Source organism: Gymnodraco acuticeps, unplaced genomic scaffold (assembly GCF_902827175.1).
Source record: "Gymnodraco acuticeps unplaced genomic scaffold, fGymAcu1.1, whole genome shotgun sequence".
Taxonomy (NCBI): Eukaryota; Metazoa; Chordata; class Actinopteri; order Perciformes; family Bathydraconidae; genus Gymnodraco; species Gymnodraco acuticeps.
Window position 1 is genome coordinate 669,996 of NW_022991569.1, and position 19,707 is coordinate 689,702.

The window sequence follows — 19,707 nt, forward strand, 5'->3', positions numbered from 1 at the left end:
TTATTTTTTACTTTGAACACAGCCAGATTTACTCTTTCTCCCTGTGTCCTGTCTAGGGTTGGCTACCGCGAACCGGTTCCGGTTTCAACATTTAGATTCCAACATTAGAAATGTGAATTTCGGTTCCGCTTTTCGATGCCTGAGGAAATGTTTCTCGCCGCTCTCCGTAACCTACTGTATGACTGCGGCGGGGCGGGAAATGTAGCGTTGTACCCATAGATATATATAAAAAAACACGTGTTTATATATATCTATGGTTGTACCTACACTTCCTACAGCGTAACCTGGGACCAGGGCCGGCCCGTTGCACTGGCGTTATAGATGTTCGCCTAGGGCGCCAGATCTGTAGAGGCGCTGCGCTGACAGCTCTTGGAGGGAAAACAAATGTTTTGACCGTTGGCGCTCATCCTAATTTTCGGCCTTGATGTAACAACATTCATAATTAAGTAAATGTAACACCCTTTTCATCCCGGTTACACTTTTCATTTGCCCTGTACGATGGGCGCTGTAAGTGATGAAAATGGGGGATGTTGGCTTATCTGGCGCCCGCAGCTCACAGCCAAAGTGCGAGTGAGCGAGGGAGAAAGGGAGGGTGCTGTTGTTATTAGCATCTGGTGCTAGCTGCTCTAACGGAAGAAGAAGATGTTTCTGAGGGAGAGTCCTCTCAAGTCAGACTGAGAGGCTGATAACTACAGCTCAGTGAGGTAAGGACTCAGTGTTTAGATAGTTCACTTTAGTCTATGTTATCTCAGTGGGTCTCAAACGTTTTGATCACAATGTAAACACATATTTCCAAGGCACTCCTTTATAATTATTGGGATAAAACAGGTTTGAAATCATTCCAATGTATACTATAGGACAGTAAACCAGACATATCGTTTTAAACTGGAGAGATACAAAAATATGCATAAATAAAATAGTAAAATAAGATATGAATGAACAACAAAAATAAAATAAGTTACATGTATTTGTTATTGGCTATGGTAGGTTACTGGTTATGTTCACATACTTATTTAATTATTAAAATTTAAACCGATCTTTTTCATATTGGTGTTTAGAGTTGTACCCCCTAGATCTAGTCTCTAGTAATTCTGCTTAAAGTGCACCAGATTGAAGCATTTTGCTTTAAAATGTTCAAACATTTCTTTCCGGTATGCCTGAGAAGGCAGATAGGCTTGTTTTTCTCAACAAGAACTTAATCATTTTTTTTACCCTGCCCCTCAAAGAATCGGAATTGAGAACTGTTAAGAACCGGAATCGAAAAGTAGAATCGGAATCGGAATCAGAATCGTGGAAATTCAAACGATACCCACGATGTCTCTAAGTTAAGTTTACAGAGACTTGATACAGATGGAGCGCTCCATTTCAGACTTCTACCCGTGCGGGTCCGTGATCGGCACGGGGTGGGCCCCTGCTGAAAAGGAAAACCCCCCCGCAGGACTTGAAATGCCCCCTTGATAAATACATTTAATTATAATGACCAGCTGCAATGGATAATGGATCCACCAGGGGGAGCCGTGATTAAAAAGCTGCCACACTGGAACTCATGTGAAATAAACAGCTGATCTACAGGTATCTGATATAGCGGATATTTGTTAAGATCCATATGTCACGGATAGGATCATATTCTGTGCTAAATAAGAGACATGTAATCATTTACTAAACATCCCCATGTTTTTATTTAACAAAATAATGTTTAATTCACGTTGGCGTAAGTACAAAACCATCACTATGTTTTTAGATCAGGAAATGCATCCAGGCTCAAACAAACGATTTTCAATCATCATCTTCACGATCATTTAATGTATCATATGTTCGCGAGTTGAAATGAATGCACTAAATTTAATCCACGTGAGTTTACAACAACAAAAATAATCGCTTTGTTTTTATATCACATCCGACCGGAGGAAAATGCAGCACGGGTCTCACTACCGATCATCCTAATCCCACGGGCAAACAATAATATGTACAGTGTTAATAGTTTACTGTATTATTAGTGTCTAATATTACTGGGGATTTCGGAATGGTAGCCTACTGGATTTTGATTTATTGTATCGGCTTCATATCGCAATATATTCCCGAAGTCTGAAATGCAAAAATGTCCCACATTAGGGCAATTCACCCTACATTTAATCATTCATACAAAATCATATTTAGTTTATTTTTAACGAAATAAATGTGGTTTAATCCACATAATTTAGGCCTACTGTGTTAATTGTTTAGTATTGTTTAACTTGAAGGTGCCTGATGTGAACATTTCCAGAAGAACTCTAGCTTGAATGGCCTTTGTATGTATACAGTAGGCCTACACATAGGCGGCGCGTGAGGCTCAGGTTTGGGAAGGCTAAATAACTTTTTTTTTCATCTTACGCTGCCCACCTCCGGCGTCTATAGAAAAGAGATCAACTCAGTGAAAGCACCATCTGCTGACCGATCAGAGCTCAGTGTGCGGAGTTTAAATCTATCAAGTCATATTACAGGAAAAAGGAAATGCAGTTTAAACTGCCGTATGCAGAGAAGACGCCGACGTGTCGCACTTATCATTCATATCACACTGACATCACATCATCAATCAGATCATCGATCACACATCGATATCACAATATTTCCTTATCTGAGTCAGCTTCTCGAGCCGTATCTGGCCGTGCAACACTTAGTTACATTGTCACATATACTGTATGCAGACGTATTATTTTAAGCAACATATTAAGTTGACGAAACACTCAACTCAAATGTAATAAAGTCAGATCCCCTCGTGTTTTAGATGGGGCAGTATCATAAAACTGTTGTACGCTTTCAAACACTCGGTAGTTTATTTTTTAACGAGTTGTTCTGTATTCTCCTTGCAGGTGCAACGATGTGGCTTGTATCCTGGATGATATGTTTAAGTCATCATGGATGTTTAAAGTTCATATTTGTCTAATATTAGTTTACTTTTCATTAATGAAGTATGATGTTGCGCTGTCAGTACACTTGTCCCTGTTTGTGATTGGTCAAATGTAGCTAACCCCGCCCCTTTCACGTGAACGCGCTCTCAGCTGGAGAGAGAAACCCTGGCTTGATTTACCGAGTTGATAACCAGCGCCGTAGGACCGCTTAGCGAGATCTCGTTTGTTAGGGATAGTTAAGATAACTCAAGCATATCCAGGGTCTGTTGAACTGGCTTCATGGTACAGGGCACAGGTGGCTGCATAGCAGCGCTAATGTCAAAGACATTATATTTTTATTTGACCAGGATGCAGTTACACAAATATTTGGGAAGGCTTAGCCTTCCCTAGCCTCCAGCACCCGCCGCCCCTGGGCCTACAGTATAGCCCAACCATGTACACCTTCCTTTTTTCCCGTCCAAAGTTTGAATTGGATAAAGGTAATGGTTATCGATGGTGCTTTTATAGCCTATTGTATAATAACTGTGTGATTTATATTGCTTTTCAAATGCATATGGCCACCCATTTACACTGCTCTTCCCGTCAAGAATATGAATAGAACTTAGTTAGATCACTTTACATTTCTGCAAATACATTTTTAATCACACGTCTCCCCGTCCCGAAAATGATAAATAAAATAAAAAGAGGAAACAATTTTCAAGTTCAGTTTTCAACGTTTTATTTAAAATAACTGACATAACACAGACACCATACTGTAGGCCTATCTGCTGCGGAAACCAGGACGAGCTATTTCGGGATCTGTTTTTCGGGGGCTCCTCAGTCTCTCATTTACCCGGCTCCTGATTAGGACACATCCTGGGGATTGTGTTTACAAACATTGACCAGACCGTTCACCAGCCCCCACCCCCCATGTTGCCTATGCTGTCCTGTGTTGCGAACTCTTTGTTTAAAACGAATTAGCCATCGGAATGTGTGGAGGAATTCTCCCAAGGGTCACATTCCACAGCTCTCCCCCCCCCCCCCCCCCCCCCCCACTCCTGTTATCTCCCATCCCCCAGTCTGTAGGTTTGTGTTTGCATATTTCTATGCCGTAATTCCTACTGGTCCTCTCACGCACATACATTCTCCTTACAGTATACATACATAGGCTCTATGAGTCCGTGTATCTACGGACCATTTGTTTTTCTTTATTAAAAAAGTAAACGGAAGAGCGTCTGAGAGGCGTTTTTGCCCTTTTGCTTGTTACCTTACTAAATGGTCTAATGGTCAGTGGAGCGAAGGGGGAGGCCCGCGAAACTCACGGAAGTGATTTCAAAACAAAAAGCACTCGTTTGCTTGGAACAAAGAAAACGGCCAAGACACACATTGAGTCCAGAAAATGAATGTTATTAAGGGCTGTAAATATAATAAGCCTGTGTCTAAAATTGACAACAGGCTTATTATATTTACAGCCCTTAAGATACACTTTTGTGTTTAACAGCTGACCACTACCATGACATACTTTGTTTTAGTAGATTTCGCATGAGAGCAAAATGTATAAATATGAGCATTAAATTATATGAATATGAGAACAAAATGCATGAATGTGTGAGTGACAATATATAGGCCTACGTGTGTGAGAGTGAAAATGTATGAATGTGTGAGTATATATACGTGTGTGAGAGTGAAAATGTATGTATGTAAAAGGAGAATATATATGTGTGTGAAAATGTATATATGTAAAAGGAGAATATATGTGTGTAAGAGTGAAAATGTATGTATGTAAAAGGAGAATATATGTGTGTAAGAGTGAAAATGTATGTATGTAAAAGGAGAATATATGTGAGTGAAAATGTATGTATGTAAAAGGAGAATATATGTGTGTAGAGTGAAAATTTATGTATGTAAAAGGAGAATATATGTGTGTAAGAGTGAAAATATGCTGCATTTTGAATGTCCGATAGTCCACCATTTCCACCGGAAATATCAAACATTTAATAAAAGTGAAAAACAATGAACAAGACTTAACGTATTCATCATAATTAATTATATTTATTTCGTTTGGATGTAGGATTTTTGACTTTGTTTAGAGCAGTGATCTTCTACTATATGAACATTTTGGACCCAAAATCACACAAAAAAACGTAAAAACAGATTTTGAAAATGATATTATTTTTCATATATGTAACACAAACATACACAACGAAACCATTTAAAATCTGGAAATATATACATGGGATGTCACTATGATAATGTGAAAGTTTGATTGAGGTAGCATGGGATTTCATTCTGATAAGGCAAAAGTGTTATTATAAATATAATACAAATATATATATATACACATTATGTACAAAAATCAGTTTTTTCTGTCTTTATCTGTGCCACGCTTCAAAGCGGTTTCTGTCAATACGACACAGAGGGCAACATCACAGGTTCCTCCTCCTCCATGTCAAAAAACAAGCTTAAAGCTTGACTCATGTTCAGAGTTCTCTTCATCATAGTTGAATCTTCAAAACTCTAAATCTATCTAACTATATCTAAATTCTCAATGTTTGTCTGTCACTTTACTTCAATCGCAGTCTCCCGCCGTCTCTCTTCGTCTCTTTTCGTCTAGTTTCGTATCACTCCATTTACCTGATTACCTCACCCCCTCCCTCCCTGGTAAATACATCCTGTTGAGCAGAATCTACAGTTTCCAGTATTTTCCGTTTCGTAAAATGATAAAATACGGCGAAGATATTAAAATATGTGCTTCCATTATTCATACTTCTGAAATATATCTGTATTAACTTTATATCATCGTATGTCCGTGTTTATTGGGTCTTTTTGCATGAAACAAAGACTGGCATATAGTTTCAAGCCAGTACTTTCGACAGAAACACACGGCAATGTGGTCCGGACTGTTGTTTTTATGCGGCACCGGCTTGAACAGGTCATGTGATCTGGGGCCTATACTACGAAGCTGGTTCAACCTAACCTGGATATGTTTGAGTTAGCCGGTTGGCCTAATCCAAAACATACGCGCTCTCGCTAAACTGTACTACGACGCTGGTTATCAAATGGATCGCTCAAGCCAGCCGTTTCCTATCTAGTTAGGTGCGCGTTCACATGAAAGGGGTGGTATCTGGAGCATTCGACCAATCACAAACATGGAGAAGCGTACTGACAGCGTCATACTTCCTGAATGAAAAGTGAACTTTAATACTAGTCAAAAATGAAGAAGTTAAACTTTAAATATCCATGACTTAAACACTTGATCCAGGATCAAAGCCACATAGCTGCACCTGCAAGGTGAATACAGCTGGCAAAAGAAAAAGTGTTTGAATGCGTACATTAACAGGTTTATGATATCACTGCCCCGTCTAAAACACGATTTGACTTTAATTACATTTGTCTCGAGTGTTTCGTCAACTTAATGTGTTGCTTAAAATAATACTTCTGCATACAGTATGTGACACTGTGAGTGTTGCACGGCCAGATACGGCTCAGCTGACTCAGATAAGGAGATATGATACATTATGAAGTGATATGCCGCGGACTGTACTTAATGTTACTCTGATCCGGTTACTTATGTTGTGGCAGATATTTAAGTAAGCTTTCTTAACGCTAATGTTATAATAGTCAGATTGCTCTGAAGATGGAGGTGATATTCTATTAATGTTCACGTTCACACAGTCGGTGAATTTTGCCGGCCGTCTTTCCTGCAACGGCATCTTTTCTGTATTTCCTTTCTCCTGTAATATGACTTGATCGCTTTAAACTCCGCACACTGAGCTCTGATTGGTCAGCAGGCAGTGCTTTCACTGAGTTGAGCTCTTAGCCTGCAACCTAACCTGGTCCCGACCAGGTTAGCCGCTAAGCATAAGTTACCATGGAGATCTAGCCTGCTGAAAAGAGAACCAGCTTCGTAGGACCGGAAAGCCGGAGTTTTCCCTGAATTTAGCCGGCTAAGCGAAAATCCTGCTTCGTAGTATACCCCCCTGTTAACGCCGGCGTGACGGTCGACTCCAAAGGGTTAATATTAAATACATATAAGTATTTTTACAACTTGTATTTAGAAATACTCTGTTGTAATTATTGATGCATAAATGTGTTCATCCATTCAATGTGGCATCTGCTATAATGGGGTTAATGTATGATATTACTTAATAATACAATACATTATAATATATGATATGATAATTACATTTTAGTTTTATTCATTTCTTATTTCATAGTTTCTCATTATTATTATTTTTATCATTGCAAACAGACTAAGTTCAACAACACCCAGTTGTCTTTGTGTATTTTGTGAATGAAGCGCCATCTCAAGGTTAAATCCTGTAATTGAACAAATGGGGAAATTGGGCAACGCCCTCTAGCAATTTGGCAACACCCCCAGCCACTGGCATCCGCTGGGCTTTTGACTGGGACACACCCATCTGAGTCTGATCTGGAGTGCTTCATCTGTATATGTGCATGCCAATACAAAGCAGAAGGCTGCTGCTAAACTGACCTCAGCTTTAGTGCAGATCACTAGCTTAATGTACATAAATCAGTACAATGCAGCATTGTGTTTGTACACAATGCTGCATTTTCTTTTTGTGCTGCAAACCCTCAAAGTACTGGAGAAGAAACCTACCTTACCTACCTACCTAACCCAAAATAAGTTGCCATAGCTATGCAGATGACACACCAATTTACGTAACAATTTCACCAGGAGACTATGCTCCAATTCAAACACTGAGTAAGTGCATTGAACACATCAATGACTGGATGTGTCAGAACTTTCTCCAATTAAACAAAGATAAAACTGAGGTAATGGTTTTTGGAGCCAAGTCAGAACGTATAAAAGTTAGCGCTGAGCTTCAGTCTGCAATGTTCAAAACAACAGATAAAGCCAGAAATCTAGGTGTAGTCATGGACTCTGACCTGAGTTTCAACAGTCACATTAAAACTGTTACTAAATCAGCCTACTATCACCTAAAGAATATATCTAGGATTAAAAGACTAATGTCACAGCAGGATTTGGAAAAACTTGTCCATGCTTTTATCTTCAGTAGACTCGACTACTGCAATGGTGTCTTCATAGGTCTCACTAAAAAATCTATTAGGAAGCTGCAGCTAATTCAGAACGCCGCTGCTCGAGTCCTCACTAACACTAAGAAAGTGGATCACATCACTCCTGTTCTGAAGTCTTTACACTGGCTTCCTGTGTGTCAAAGAATAGATTTCAAAATACTGCTGCTGGTATAAAGCACTGAATGGTTTAGGCCCAAAATACATTTCTGACCTCCTGCTAAATTATGAACCATCCAGATCTCTCAGGTCTTCAGGGACTGGTCAGCTTTCTGTCCCCAGAGTCAGAACTAAACATGGAGAAGCAGCGTTCAGTTATTATGCTCCAAATATCTGGAACAAACTCCCAGAAACCTGCAGGTCCGCTGCAACTCTGACTACTTTTAAATCCAGGCTGAAGACTTTTCTTTTTGTCGCTGCTTTTAATTGAACTATTCATATCTTAGACTGCACTGTAACTTTTATCCATGTACTTTTTTCTTTTAATGTTTAATTGACTGCCATGTATTTCTTTCTTTTAATGTTTATTTTATTAGATTTTAAATGCCATTTTCTTAATCTCTTTCATTTTTTGTAAAGCACTTTGAATTGCCTTGTGTTGAAAAGTGCTATATAAATAAACTTGCCTTGCCTTGCTTTGATTTGAGTGGGTAGAGAGTTCCAGTTTTGTATTGCTGTGACCGAGAATTAAAACTGACCAAAAGTACTCTTCCTGAATGGGACTGATAGGTCGCCACGTGTGCTGCTTCTAGTGGTCAGTCTGGTGTTGTTACGTTGAGTAACCAATGAGTTAAGAGGTGGAGGGGCTGTATTGTGCCGGACTTTGTACACCAGAACGATGTTCCTATACTTTATTAAATCTTCCCAACTCAGAATATTATGCTTGTTGCATAATAATCTCCACGTCCTGTCAGTGGGGGTGCCCCTGAGCAGAATGACGTCACACACCGCAGGTTGAGGAACGTGCATGTCGCAGGCAGGGGGGGGACAGTTGCCGGCTCACATGTCTCTCCATATAAACGTGCTGGAATTACTCTCCGTATGGAAAGTAATCCAGCACTTCGCCCTGTTGCTGTACAATCAACATGTGTTGATTCGAACAGACAACAAAGCAGCGGCGGCCTACATAAATCGCCAGGGAGGTGTTCGATCAGCGCAGCTGCTGAACACACATCCTACACAGCCAAATGGACAATGTTCCATTTGGGGTGTAGGGAAAATCCTGGACCCCGTTACGTGCCCCCTGCCTCATGCTGTCATTCCTCCAGCTGTTGCTGGACAGGAATTGGCTTATAGCACGGTAAAAACATATGCTGCTGCCATTTCATCTTGCCATGTAGATTGGTGTCAGCACGGTGTTTAGTCACCCTCTGACAAAACGTTTTCTACGGGGAACACAGAGACTCAGACCTGTGTCACGCGCTTTGGCGCCTCAATGGGTTTTGGCTTTAGTGTTACGCGCACTGAGTAAAGCTCCATTTGAACCTTTAGATCAGGTTCCCCTGAAGTTCTTGTCAGCCAAAGTAGCTCTGCTCTTGGCTCTGACATCAGCTAAAAGGGTGAGTGGCGTATGTCTCCTCTGGGGTGGATCCCCCGGAGAACATCAAAGCGCACAGCACCAGAGGAATTTCAGCCTCTACGGCGTTGCACGGAGGAATGACAGCGGAAGACATTTGCACTGCTGCATCTTGGTCTTCCCCTGTTCTTTTATTCGTTTGTATTTGAGGGATGTCTCCCATTCCTCTCTGACACACTCAGTACTGAGTGTCCTGTCAGAGTGAGTAATGTCGTGGACTCAATTGCGTGCCCTCTCTCCTGCCTGTCGGTACTCAGAGAGCTGCCCTTTTCCCCCCTCTTTGATCGTTTTAACAAGTGGGACTTTGGTCTCTACTTTTTATAACGACAGGTAGCCTATTTAGCCTACCTCCGTTCCCTGATGGAGAATATTCATTTTTTACTGCTATATTCCCTGGGAATGTGATGCTCCATTACGCATGGCGACATGGACATGGGTTATTAATTGAGTAGGTGTGTGTTTTGTGCTTCTGGTAACGGACGGACCAGTGGGGCGTAGACTACATCCTGCTTCGCCCGTAACCCAATAGCGATAGCCTTAGAGGGCGAAGCCTTAGACGAAATAGAACTGGGGTTACGTACTGTAACCCAGCTTCTATGAGTATAGGTTCGGGCCCCACTGGCTCCGCGAATAGCTGAAGAAAAGCTGTTTGTGTGGGAGCAGATTGTAGGGACTACTTCCTATTTATACGGAAGTGAGCCCGGAGGTGGGGCCCACGTCATAGGTGGGCGTGGATTAAGTCTGTCAGTGCTGCACACGTGCAGTGGGATTACCCAATAGCGATAGCCTTAGAGGGCGAAGCCTTATACGATATAGAACCCCCCCCCTCAAGGGACGGATTCCAGACGTCCAACACAAAGTCCAACATTCCCAAAAGGGTGGTTGGAGGGGGTCCAGAGGACAGGTCTGGGTCGACAGCCCAGAGGCAAGGCAGAGGAACAGGAGGTGGTCTCGGGCGGACGGCACGGGGGTAAGGCAGAGCTCATGGTGGGGTTCTCGGGCGGATGGCCCGTGGGTAAGGCAGAGCTCATGGTGGGGTTCTCGGGCGGATGGCCCGTGGGCAAGGCAGAGTTCATGGTGGGGGTCTCGGGCGGACGGCCCGGGGGCAAGGCAGAGTTCAAAAAGGGGCGAAGGCCACAGCGGGCGAACTCAGGGGGCCGGGCATGAGGGCGAAGGCAGCGGCTGGAAAAGTCAGGGGGCCGGGCTCGAGGGCGAAAGCCGCTGGGGAACTCAGGAGGCCGGGAACAAGGTCGGGCAAGAAGGCGGCGACGGGACAGCTCCGGAGGGCGGGCAGGAAGGCGGCGACGGGACAGCTCCGGAGGGCGGGCAGGAAGGCGGCGACGGGACAGCTCCGGAGGACGGGCACAAAGGTGATGACGGTATAGCTCCGGAGGACGACGTACGCCGCAATGGGACGCCGGAGCACTGGGATCGGGAGCAGGAGCTGGTGGGACCCCTGGCGGGACAGGCGTAGACGGGACCCTGGACGGAACATGGGCTGGTGTCGACAGGACCCCCAACAGGACAGGATATGGTGTTGGAAGGAAACCGTTTTTTAGAGGTCTTTTGGAGGCTCCGTGGACCTCCAAACGCCAGGCGGGATCCAAAAAAAAGGTCAGAAAATGGAGACTGGCACTCAGGGCTACGAGAAAAAACTCTGAGCCATTCAGGCAACGAGCTCCTCAACCAAGGCATGTTGGCCACCTCCATTTGTGCCTTTTTGAGGATAGCCTCTTTGTCCCTTCTAGACGAGGTTCCACTCCACTCGGGAGTGGGAGTGGGAGATTCCAGATTGAACAGATCCAACTCAAAATCATCAAAATCCGCTGGGTCCATAATTGGTCGGTTCATTCTGTTAAGAATCGTGGAAAAGGTAGGACCTAAATGCAGACTACAAAAAAGGTAAAAGGTCTAGAAACAAAAGCGAGCTTTATTTAAAAGCTGATGAACATAAACATGGCAAGAAAAAACATAAGTAGCACAAGGTAGCATTAACAAACAAAACTGACCGTGACCAACATGGAGGGAGACAGGAAAGACAAACAATGAACCGACAGGGGAACACAGGGGAAGACAAGACTAAATACAAAGAAGGGTAATCACAGGACAAGACACAGCTGGGTAAGGGAGGCAGAAACACAAGGGCAACAGGTGAACACAATGAGACAATCAGACACACCAGGGAAACTAAAGACAGGAAGGCAAACACATAACCAGACAACACACAAGGAGGAAAACATTTAAAAATAAAAAGGTGGAAAATGAAAACAACAATCCAAAACCATGACAACTACAGCTGCATACAGTAGTCTGTGTTGAATATGGCGTGTGTGCTACATGTTGTGATCATGGATGTTGCCCCTCGTTTCTGTTATGTGATTGTGATGTGCTATATGTGACATGTATGTAGTAACGTGTGTTGTTTGCATTTTATTGTTCTCTTTTATCCTTTCGCCTGTACTGTATCTACTTGTCTTTCATCCTTTCTTTATAACTAAATATGTTGATGTATTGTGATGTTAAGGGTGTCTATCATCATCTGGCTGGGGACAACAGCTGAAAATGAGTAATGTTGGCTAAAGATGCCCATTTACTGTTTTTTGTGACTGTCCACAACACTATAAACAAATAAACTAGCTAACTAACTCCAGCTTTATACTTAACACATATAAACAAGATTTATATATTCTGATATATTTTCATCTCACTTTCTGAAAGAAAGAAAATATTTGACAAAAACTATTGTCGTTAAAAAAAAAAAAGATCATGGGTCATTCCAACGATCCAAGAGCAGTTTTCTGGACACCACGAAAGTACTGGAGACCACCCTAACTAATGCCAAGACTACTGAATGGCAGAACAGTGGATCAGCCTTGGCAGCCAAACCTCCCAATGCTAGAGAGAGGCATCACCCCAGACGAATGCCTCGCTACGACCAACCTTGGGCTGTCTGGAAAACACTAAACCGCCTGCGAGTTGGTGAAGGACGTTGCAAGGCATCCATGAAGAAATGGAAAACGTCAACTTCCGATGCATGTGTGTGGGGCGAACTACAAACAATGGAGCACATCATGCGATGCAGACAAGCCCCACAATGCACTGGAGATTACCCGGACGAATCAAATGCCGCTTCGCTCGCCTGCACCAACCACTGGAAGACGCGATATAGTGAATTCCAACAAGAAAGACACAAAAACCCTCTACTGGAACAAATCGAATTGGCTTGGATAGCGTTTCATCAGGCACGTTTTTAACCGTTTAAACCTTGTCATATTTTAACAGTCCAACCCTGAAGTTAACATCTCCTTCACTGAAAGTAATGTGATCTTTCCATTATATTTTGAATATTGCCAAAAATAAAGTGTCTGGCAAACAAACGTTTATGATACTTTTACGTTTAGTTCAGCAGTATAATCTCCACATATTAATACAACTTTTTGGGTTTTGAATCACAAACACAATTACCAGAAGTAAAAAGTTAATTTCAGGGTAAAAAGGAACTACATTATGGTCACATGACTTCCCGTCGCCACTGCTAAGCTAAAGGCAGGCTATAGTCCCGGTGATGATGTTTACTAGCTTAATTTAGTCACTTGTTAGCAAGTATTTAAGATAAGTAAAACCTTCAGACATTTTCTAGTGGGGTATTTAATAGTAACCCAAACCTCATTAAAGAAACCGAGGGGAACTGAAAGTGCTAAAATGCTGATTCAGTTCAGGCTTATGACTCATTCCTGCACCTCTATTCGTCTCATGGGCACAGATTGATTTGATGCTACTTTCACTAAAGATGGGACTTGTTGCTTTCACCACTTAGTTATTTTTTACAAAAACTTACTTGTAACTGGTATGGTTTTGAAATAACCAGACAACTAGTAAAAATACTCATCCATGTTAATACAAATGTATGATTTGGTTTCCCACAATGGTGTTTACATGTTTAAATTCATCTCAGTTAAATGTGGGGTATGTAATTTATTTCAGAAACCCTTTTTGTTATATTCAATAGAATGCTCTTAACATCCCGATAGCAATGAATATCTTAAGTGTTTTTACAATAAATAAATAAATGGAAGCCGTGGCGCTGTAAAAAGCACGACCAATCATTTTAGCCGGCCCGGCTAAAGTAACTGGATGGCCTACCTGCCTGTCAGCCTTCCATCTGTGCACAAACTTATCTCGTGCCCTCATTGGTCATGTGCTCATTCGTGTGTGTTGTAGGAGGGGCTCTGTAAGGAAGTCTGAAGGAAGAGGCAGATTTGTTCCGGTTGTGTACTTTCAAATTCTAGCGCACTCGAGCTGGTTTCTCCAAAATGACATACCCCACCTTTAAGTTATTCCACAAGTAGTTATGGTGCAAGGAAACATAATGGTATGTTTAGTGTGAAACTACCTGGCCAAAATGCAGCAGCTATGGTCTTCAAATCTGGTACAACACGTACGTATATGTGAAAGGCCATATTCTTCGGGACCCATGTAAACCCTGTTATTGACTTCACTGTGAAGAATTGTGCGAGCACTTAAGCTTTAATTGTTAAAAGCAAGGCCTGAGGATGGATGTGTAGAGGGTGAATGGAGGCATTATATTATATGGAAGGTGTAAATGAGAGGCATAAGACAACTGAATAAATGTGTTCATTTGGCTCTGACAACTACATTATGGACTCAGCACCTTCAGTTGACCTCCATTACAATATCTGACGTGTGTGTGTGTGTGTGTGTGTGTGTGTGTGTGTGTGTGTGAGAGAGAGTGTGATTTAGGAGGGGAGCCAGGAACTCCAAAAGTTAACTTAATCCAACCACACACACACACACACACACACACACACACACACACACACACACACACACACACACACACACACACACACACACACCACACAACCACCACACACACACACCACACACACACACACACACCCACACACACACACACACACACACAAAAGCATTCATTAGAGATGGTGAGATGAAGGGAGGAAATGAGAGAAGCAAAGTGACAATAGAAAAGAGAGGGGAGAACTGTATCCAGTTTTTGTTACTTTCTTTGTCTTTCGCTCCAAATGTGTTCTTTCCTTAACTTCTTCTTTGTTCTTCTACCATCTTTCCTCCAAGCCTAATCCTTTTCAGTTCACTCCTTCATTGTCTTATCCTATCCCAACCCAGTCTCACGGCATTTCGTGTTCACCAACACGATTTGTAATCTATTGATTCGTGTTCCCCAACACGATTTGCCCCTTTTTTTTCGTGTTGCACAGCACGATTTTAAAAGCAATGTATTTCTATTGCTTGCAGCACGTCTTTTTCTCCGGTCGGGTCGTGGAAGACCTGAAGCTGTGTGGTTCATAAAAACATGTTCTTACTCAATATCAAGCCACAGTTATTGCTTTTATTTTAAATCGTATAATTTCGGACTTTTGTTGCCGTCTGTGAGGAAAATAAATGGGGCTCAGAGCCTCAGAATACTGAAATCTGTATTTTTTAAATATTTTTCCTTCTAATTTGTTATTCTTTTCAAAATAACACACTGTTATTTACTCACCAATAATACACAATTATCCTTGATTTTATTTATTGGTTTAATTCCATAATCTCTGGCTTTTTTGGCGTCCGTCAGGGACTGAATTTCAAAATAAAAATAACCGGACATAGGCATTACCCAAGATCCTCAGCTATGGTTTTAAGCTCGCTTATTGAATGTTTTAGCCGCAATGCATGCTGGGATTTGGTGTTTATATGATATGAAATCTGGAAAACATTTGTGTACCTTGTGTGCACCTCCTAGTGGTTAAAGCACGTTATTGAATTATTGTGTTTGATTAAAAAAATATTAAGAGTACATACTTTCATAGGGGGAAAGTATAAATATAGAAATATAGAATATAAAAAATCAAGAAGATACTATAAAGTGTTCTCTACAATAAAACAGTTTAGTGCAGCATGTACAAAGATATTAATAGGAGGAGGTGCAAAACAGAAAAACGAATTAACCTTTATTTAAACATTAAATAACAGATTAAGCTCTTCTTTTAAATAAGAAAAAAACGTTGGGGGTATCTATCTACAGATAAATATTAAGCCTGACAAAGTACTTAACGTCTAATATATTGCTTTCCTGCAATGTTAACTATGTTGAAGCACTTATTTTAACTGATATTATACATATGAATTATACTCGTATGTAGATAGAATAAGAAATGTGCAGAATATGACAGTTTAATGGTGGAGGTACACACATATTGATAGATGTCTTGTAATGCACTGTTGAGGAACCTGTGACCCAAGTGTTTCATTCATTGCATAACTACACCGTAGTTGTGTATATGATATGTCAATAAACCTTTGAAAATCTTGAAAGGGATGTGCAAAATAGCCATAATATACAGTCTTTAATTAACTATTAGTAGAGAATAACGAGTAATGAATATACTTTATTACTCGTTTCCATTCATGTCAATTGCAGATAAATGTTTAGTCTTCTCAAGCACCAACTATCAAATATCTCTCCTGATTGTTGGCACTTGACAATCACCTTACCTGAATTTTACTCAGGTGTAACTAAAGTCTGATTTAAGGGTTGTTTATATTTCACATAATTAATCAGAATCTGCAAAGTAACTCAAATAAATGCAGTGGAGTAAAAATACCAGGTTAACCTCTGAATTGTAGTGGAGTAGAATTACAAAGTAACAATGAGCTGTCATGTGGGTATATATTAATGCTGCGCATTATGGACGCAAGCGATTTTCACCCATTTATTAATTATAATAAATAATATATAATAGTTTTACATTTGATAACGCCAATGTGTTTAATACTGGCAACTTCTAATTGTGGGAAAAACGAAAACGTTCAGTAGAGACGTCCCATAGAACATTTGGCGAAACACAATAGCCAGCATGTGTAGTTCTGGGGGGGGCGTTCGATTCAAGTTTTGGATAGTCTGGCCTGGTTTCGTTCCATTTCACACAGCTGTTTGATGCTCTGCGCAACCTTACGGGGGACTGTAGTCCTAAACGATAGCTGGGGATTATGGGTAGTGTAGTGTCTTCGGCCATCCTAAACTCAGAAAGGTTGACAATCGCAATGACGCTCGAAATGTCCCTTATAGGCCTACATCTGTTTCCGGATATTTTATTTTGAAATTCAGTTCCTGACGGACGCCAAAAAATCCCGAGATTATGGAATTAAACCAATAAATAAAAGCAAGGATAATTGTGTGTTATTGGTGAGTAAATAACAGTGTGTTATTTTGAAAAGAATAACAAATTAGAAGGAAACAAATATTTTAAAAATACAGATTTCAGTATTCTGAGGCTCTGAGCCCCATTTATTTTCCTCACAGACGGCAACAAAAGTCCGAAATTATACGATTTAAAATAAAAGCAATAATTGTGGCTTGATATTGAGTAAAAACATGTTTTTATGAACCACACAGCTTCAGGTCTTCCTCGACCCGACCGGAGAAAAAGACGTGCTGCAAGCAGTAGAAATACATTGCTTTTAAAATCGTGCTGTGCAACACGAAAAAAAATCGTGCTGTGCAATACAAAAAAAAGGGGCAAATCGTGTTGGGGAACACGAATCAATAGATTAAAAATCGTGTTGGTGAACACGAAATGCCGTGAGACTGGGTTGCCTATCCTCTTGTGTATCCTTCTTTCTCTTCTTGCCTCTCATTTCCTCTCCTCCATTATGTCTTGTACTTTTTGTTGATACGGAACGTTTTGAATTGGGTTTGGTAATGTCTGGCCTAATTGGGTTTGGTAATGTCTGGCCTAATGAGGATTAGCAGAGTAGCTTAGTAAAGAACTGCATTTTGCCATTTCAGAGTCTGACCTTGGAGTTGAATAAATGTTTTTACAATCACACTCTGAGTCTCAAATATGCAGCACATTTCATTTCTGGGCGTGGTAAAGAAGAGCTGCCACACTAGCAGGCTGAGAGACAACATTTAGATTTTAGCCTCCAAAAATCCATTTAAAAATGCTTGGATTGGCCCATTGTTTGTACAGTTTCATCATCATCATCATCATCATCATCATCATCATCATCATCATCATCATCATCATCATCATCACAGGAAGAAACCCACTTTGAAATATACCTGATGTAAACTGTGAAGGGGGGGACAAAATACATACTACTGCTGCTCTTCCTCAGAATCAGAAATCTTCCCCAGTGTAGTAAACAGAATGTGTGGATCTGTTGGTGGGCTCATTATTCTGCTGGCAGTGTTGTGTCTCTGTTAAAGACTGTTAGTTAATTGTTTCATGGATGCAACTGTCCTCAGGTCCAATTCAAATCTCTTTTCTTTTGTAACCCCTGGGTTAAAAGAGATAATTTGTCACTTTTATGTGGATGTCAAATCAGTGTTGACTATTTAAGCAATTCACCATATGCTCCACCAGCTTTAAGGTGCTTCCACATTGCCTTATTTTGTGTTGGTAATTCCTCCGGTTAGAGTGTAGCTGCTACTACTTTATCCAAATAATGCATATTTGGGAATTTACATTGATGTGAGGTGCTGCTGGCTGTATGATAGTCATACAGCATGTCGACAATGTTTTTATAACTACTAGGGGTGTAACGGTTCACAAACATTTCGGTTCGGTACGTACCTCGGTTTTTTGGTCACGGTTCGGTTCGGTACGTTTTCGGTACAGCAGAATTTTTTTTCACAAAACATATATATATATATATTTTTTATTATTATTAAACTGTGGATAATGTATTCACTCAAATAAATACAAAATATAATAAAATAAACATTAAGGTGCAGCATTTCGATGAACTGAAATAATCTGTATTTGAACTGTACTGTACTAGCACCTAAAAAGCCAGTTTGACATTATGACTTGCTTGTCATTGTATTTTCATGTTTTTTTTAAAGAAAGATGAACTTGTCAACCTTAGGCGCATTCACACCGCAGTACTTTTCCCATAAAGGTTCATGAGAACTTAGTTCATGAGAACTCTTTAGTTCTCATGAACTAAATACAGATCGCGTTCACACCGGAATAAATCCCTGGGGGTGGATTAGGCAAATTAAGCCGCTGACGTCACTTCTTCTTCTTCTGCTTTGGGTTTACTGGCAGGCCGCAAACCAGTTCACGGCGTATACTGCCGCCCAAAGTCCCCGGCCGGAAGTCCCCGGAGTTGGGGACTGGCTTCAGTAGAAGCTGCTGGGACTCCCAGCAGCTTCTACTGAAGCCTTCCGAGTAAATCGCCAGAACGCCGACACCTCCTCATCTCCACCGCTCCCATGTTTTATTTTGTGTTGCCATAAATTAGTCTCTCTGCGTTTCTGCGCTGGGCTAATGCTAATGCTAATAATGCTAATGCGAGGATAATAAAATGGCGGCTTCACAAAACTTTTTGGGAGTTTTACGGGGCGTGGTTTGTAATCCGCCCAGCCAATCAGAAATATAGCTCTTTTCTCACAAAAGAGCCGCTCGAAAGTCCCTGCACTAGCAGGGACTTTCGAGGGGGTAAAAAGGTTCTCATGAACTCATTTTAGTACCGGCTCTTTTTGGTGTGAACGCGATAAAAGAGTTCTCATGAACTAAGATCGCATGAACCTTTGTGGGAAAAGTACCGCGGTGTGAATGCGCCTATTGCTTGCCGAAAGGGCAGATCTGCTGGCACTAACAATGTCTCCTGCTGTGGAGAACACCCTCTCTAGGGACAGAGGTAGCAGAAACAGCCAGGTAGCGCTTTGCTAACATGGCAACATAAGGATATTTGGCGTTTGTAATAGCTTTGGCTCGGTCTGAACTTTTTGCGATTGGTGGAGGCTTAAATGCTAGCGGGAGTTGGGTTTGCACTTCAGTCATTTTTCTTTTGGTACCGGTGATATTCACGTTCGGGTGATGCCTTTTCAAGAGTGTGCAAGTTTGATGTATTGCCAGCCGCGTAACCAATGTTAGTTGAACAATGCCGACAAACAGCTTTGGTTTGGTCCACCTGTCTTTGTCCGTCATCCTTGAACGTAACTGCGAAACCAAAATGTTCCCAAACCGGAGACTTCAATGATGCTGGAGGATTTTCGAGCTTAACTTTATCTGCGTTCGCCATTAATTTTCGACAGTTCCTCAAATTACTGACTAAATATGAACGCATCCCTCTGACCAGCTCTCATAGTATGCCTCTCGTCCAATGAAATGACTTGCTCGCTCTATGACGCGTTGAACCCAATGTGAGCAA

At 41.3% G+C, this 19,707-nt stretch overlaps 1 protein-coding gene across 1 annotated transcript in view; it reads right to left on the reverse strand.

Annotated features, from left to right (window-relative positions):
* LOC117533591 (junction plakoglobin-like) overlaps nt 1-19,707 on the reverse strand; it is a 133,442-nt gene that overhangs the window by 4,195 nt on the left and 109,540 nt on the right. The gene's annotated exons all lie outside the window — the stretch shown is intronic.